Genomic DNA, 5,755 nt, shown 5'->3' on the forward strand with positions numbered 1-5,755 from the left:
TATGTCTTTTAATTCCCTTGCATTATCTTCATAGTTACTAGTGTATAGGTTGATATTTGAATCTCAACATGTGAATAGTTTGTCTTAGTTCTCATATGTAGTCAAGGTCCTCGACATCAATTAAAAGTCATAAGTTACACGCATTATCAAAATGCAATTGGGTATCACAAACTTCATTTCAAGTTTTCTCATGCCTAAGTGGTTGGAAAACCTTAAGACCCAACCAATAAGTCATCCTTCTATGTTGATAGGCATGTATTATAATCAGGTCTCTAGGAATTGATTGCAAGCTCTTTAAGCATCTTCACATGTCATTGGGTTAAGTCTTGCATCCCCACAATCTAGTCTTCAATACCTAATTTCATATCACCCTCTTAACACAATCATAGTTAAGTATTTGAGACTTGACTACATATGAACATGTATTGAACTTACAACTTGTAAGGTAGCTCTAGGACCCAATTACATATTGTATCTCTTCTACACTTCCAACCAAGTCTTTAGGATATGATTACATATCTTATTTATAGAAACTTGTAGTCAGAGGGATTTAGAGCAAGATGGGCCCTTACAACTTCTATGAGAAAATACTCTAAACAATGTGTTTTGACAAAGGTTTTTGAATGCAACCTTAAAGCTTAAATTTCTCAAATCAGGTAAATGAATTATCCAAAGACTTCTTAGTAATATAATGGTTTTGAATACCATAATAAACCCCAAATAACTAGTTTCCAAAATACCAAGAGCCTATCTCTAAGGTAAACCAATCATCCCAGCCTACTAGGCCTACAAGCACCCAATTAGACCTCAAATGTTGTCCTCTTGCATTTTCTCCATATTTTTCCATAACATAAAGAAAATAAATTGAATATTAGGATACCCATTTTTATTCTCTATAACATATCAAAAGATGACGTATGGTTATTTCGGATCAAGTCTTTTTTGTTACACTATGGGCCACTTTTTAAGCATAAAAACCCCTCCATTTACAAAGGAACTATATGGAATAATTATCCCCCAGCCATAAAACTTGGTAAAGTATCTTAATATGACCCTAAAGTGAGGATTATTCAATTGGATTGAACCCATAAACTTTTTATATGTGCTTTTTATGAAATACTCAACAAACAAGGCCAAAAACTAGGGCCTCTTCAAATCTAACCAAGAAATCACTTTCAGGGCCTGTTAGTTGATCCTACACCATGTTTATGATGACTAATTTTACTATTTTATATAAAACCATGGCATCCGTTAGGAAGATCTCCCACTGCTATACCTATGGCATCAAATTTAATGCATTTTTATGCACCCAAGCACTCAGAACTTGTCTAGCTGAATGATCATTTGCATCCTTTGACTACTCCCGCCATTAGTATGCATAATTACTTATGATATATTTTAATATTCCATCCCCAAGTCATAGTTAGAATAGAAAGGGGATGGTTACATCATTTTTCTTGAAGGAAACTAGTGCAAGGCACCAAGGAAAATAGATAGTGGTCCTATTTTTGGATTTGGAACATTAATAAAAATGTTGTAATAAGACCAAAGTGTAAGGTCAATTAGGCTCTAGGTGCCATTATAAGCCAAAGTTTCAAATTGTACAAATGGGTCAAAAATAAGCAATTTTGCTGGTTTTTAAATGCAAATAGGATTTTTGTGATCCTTAGAAGGTTTTAATAGTCATTAGGGTCATTTGGTCAAGTCCTAGGTGTATAGGAAGTTAGTTGTCAAAAATTGCAAAAATTGTTAAACAAAATTGCAAAACTGCTGACAACTTTGAAATATGTTTGCAAAAATGGTTGTATGTTCACATAATTATTTGAAATATGGTTATTACCATTGAAGAAATAGAGGACATGTTTAAATATGTTGTACATGAAGAGGACAACATGACGATACAGACTAGTGAACATTTGCATGAATAAAACTCTAATTTTCTACCATTTTCACTATTTTTCTATGTTGTATAGAACTGTATAGATTGGGAGAAGGGATCAATTGACATGGTTGGATAGCTTGATGAACTAGGCTTCATTTTATTTGGGTTTGAAGGATTTATCTTTCCATTTGTTCAAGTTATTGCATTTTTTGTTCAAGTTGCTTGTTTGGGGCTGAATTTGAGTGTTTTGGAAAACATGCATGGTTGGAGTTTAATGCCACTTTGAGGAATGCAAGTTAGGGGAGTTTACTTTAATATGGTAGAGTTTTAGGCTTGGAGGAGAAGGTTTCATATTTTTACCAGCCGGCCCTAGGCTGAACATCCCTATGTGTTCAGCCTAGATTGTAGGAGAAGTGGTGATTAGACTTCCAAACCAACTAATCTAACCTAGGAAAATGCTGAAGTGGAGATGTGGTATGGGGAGGAAGAGTTCCATGTAGTTGTGCTTGTTCTATGAATCCATATCCTAACATTTTCTTTGGAAAGCCAACCTAATTAGGCTTGTTAGGTCTGTGAACCGAGTGGGAGTTAGGACATGCTGGAGTAGGTTAAACCCAAGATATTTTGGAGTCTTCAAGAACCTGGTAAAGGGTATTTTAAAATAAAAATTTTTTGATACCTAATTTGGAAAGTTTGGAAGTTAGCCATAGAAAACTAAAAATTGACCTACTAGGATTTCTAGGCTTGATTTTGGAAATTTGGTCTTTTGGGGGTGTTAGAACCCTAAAAGTGCATGAATCTTTGTGGTATGAACCTAGTGATGTTGGTCCTCACCTAAGTTTGGAGTTTGAAAACCGGATTTCACATTTTGCCTTATTTGGCCTAGTTGAGGGCTACTGTCCCTAAAACCTACAATTGACCCAAGTTTTCTAAGAGCCCTAGAGAAGGGGAAAGACCTTAGAAAAGTGGAGTCCACTTGGAGAGATAGTGGTCAGCATTGGGTAAAGGAAAGTAAGCCTAATTGGCATCTTGCTGTGGGTTGGGTGTTACTAGGCAGTTAGGAAGCTTTTGGTGAAAGAAGGTTGTAAGATCTACATTAGAAACAATGTGAAAATGAAAATCTACAAAACTTCATCTAAATAAATGAAAAAATTAAATTGGACCTAAGTGTGGTAGTATGGGTATTGGATTCCATTTATTGCAAACTTGTAAACACAAAGAGTTTTTTTGTTGCATTTAACCAATCTCACTATGTCCATGGTCATTGTTCTCTTGTCATTCATGTTTGGCGGTATGTTACTGGTGCATAGCACCAAGGCACTTGGTTTAAATATTTTGGTTTTCATGTTTTTTAATTACCTAATTAGGCTAGAATAAACAACCCTTGAATGAGAAGTCCATGGTTGTCAAAGAAAGACACCATTTTGTATGCTTAAGGCACTTTATTTAATTTATGAGCAAAAGTTGCTGATTAGGAAAATTCAAGATTTTTAATATTTTTGGTCAAGAAATCTTAGGACTAATTTTTTTATATCTAATTTTAGGTATTTTGGAACCTTTTCCAAGTCCTAGATGTGGAATCAAGTGAAAAATGTGAAAATTGCACTTTTTGTGCAAAGTTGCATTGTTGAAAATTGTAAAAGTTGCTCAAAATTGCAACTTAGTGGGAAAAAGGTTATAACTATTAAAATATTGGTTCTAACCATTAAAATATATATAAGAGATATATATACCTCATTTGTGAGGTCTGGAGGACATTAATATATAGATTGGAAGAAGTTGTAAAGAAAGCAATTTAGTTTTTGAGTCATTTTTACTGTTGTTTTCATGCTGCACAAAATGTATGGAATTTTAGACTAGATGTGATAAATTTTTGAGATAGATCTTTGAATAATCTTTCTTTTTCTTCTAGTCTCATCATTCTACATGTTTTCTAACTCAAGTTATTGTATTTTTAGTGAAACTAGGTTTATAAGACAACATTTTGGTGCACACAGCGAAAATGGGCCTCTAACTACAATTTTCTTGGTTGAAATTTCATGCGCATTTTGGAAATTAAATTTAGTAGGGTCTTTTTTAAGATTCTAGGGTTTCAAGACTGTAGAATGTGCTTTGTGATTTTTCCAATCAAGCCCTAGGTCAAGTACCATGAAGGATTTGACCTCTTGTAGCATGTTGGTTTGTGAATGGCAAGAGTTTGGGAATTGGTGAAGTGCCGAGCATTTGGAAATAAGTTATTTTAGTTTTTTCAAACCTTATTGAGCATTGAGTTCATTTCCATGACCTCGTTTCCTACTAGTTGCTTTGTAAACTAGTCATCTGCTTGATTGAGACATGCTTGGGAACTAACAATCTCCATTTAAGATGAAGTCTCCATTTAAAGTTGGAAATGAGATTTTTGTTGTTCTATTAAGATCATTAATATATTTTGATGAAAAATTTGAGGGGTAATGCCCAACTTGAGTATCCTAGCATCCCAAGTCCTGTAAATGCAAAGTTGCAATGTTGCTCAAAAAGTTGCTCGAGCAACTTTTTTCAAAAAAGTTGAAAATGGAAGTTTGGGAAGTTGTAACTATCCATGCTTGTGTATATGAGCATGGGATTTTTTTTTTTTTAAATGTTAGATGGTTTCCAGTTAGATTTACATTTTAAAGCAACTTTTACAACTTTTGCAATTTTGCACAAAAAGTGCAACTAATGCAAAGTTCACTAGATTTCAGTTCTAGGACTTGGCAAAAGGTTCCAAACTATTAAAAAAAAATTGAAAACACCTAATCCTAGGCTATCTTGACCAAAAACTCAAAAAGACTCAATTTGGCCTAATTAGCAACTTTTGCTCATATCTTGCACAAAGTGGCCTACGCATACATATCTTGCTCATATCTCTATCACCGTTCGTCATGGGATTAATTAATTTATTTCATTAGCTTTGGGTGGCTGGGTAAACCCTTGCCCCAAGCTCATGCTATCCTTTTGAGTGCTCAAACATTCTCGGGCACACTTAATCGAAACGTCCCTAAGGGTTACTAAATGCCATAGGGTAACAATCTTTGATGGGGCATATCTTGGAGCTCATGTGAGGTATGGATACGATTCTAGGTGCTATAGGACCATGTTGCAGAGACCTAAAATAACCTCTCTCTTTTTAGAGATCTTACTCCTTTTTGATTTTGCAACACCATCTCGGGTGATGCCAAAACTTGTAGTGTTGGCTAGTACAAAGTTGCCAACTGCCAAATCTCCCTCACCATTCATCATGGGATCAAACCATATGTTATAATAGCTCTAGATGGCTGGGTAAACCCTAGCCCCAATCTCATCCTATCCTGTTGAGCCCTTGAATTTTCTCGGGCATGCCAAACTGAAACATCCCTAAGAGATTCTAAATGTCATAGGGCAGTGATCTTTGATGAGGCATATGTCAGAGCTTGTGCGAGGTATGGATGCAATTCTAGGTCTTATAGGACAATGTTGTGAAGACCTACAATAAATTCTCTCATTTTTTTGGAGATCTTACTCCATTTTGATTTTGTGATGCCATCTCAGGTGATGTTGAACCTCATAGTGTTGGCCAGTACAAAATTGCCAACTGCCAAATCTCCCTCATTGTTTTTCGTGGGATCAAATTATCTATTCTAATAGCTCTGGGTGGCCAATTAAATTCGAGTCCCAAGCTCAGCCTATCCTATTGACCACTTGAATGTTCTCAAGCATGTCAAACTGAAATGTCCCTAAGGGTCACTAAATGCCATAGGGCAGCGATCTTTGATGGGGCATATCTCAGAGCTCATTTGAGATATGGATGCGATTCAAGGTGCTAGAGGACTATGTTGTGGAGAGCTACAATAAATTATTTCACTTTTTTGGAGATAT

Source organism: Cupressus sempervirens, chromosome 11, assembly GCF_028749045.1.
Source record: "Cupressus sempervirens isolate cs-2001-9-10 chromosome 11, ASM2874904v1, whole genome shotgun sequence".
Taxonomy (NCBI): Eukaryota; Viridiplantae; Streptophyta; class Pinopsida; order Cupressales; family Cupressaceae; genus Cupressus; species Cupressus sempervirens.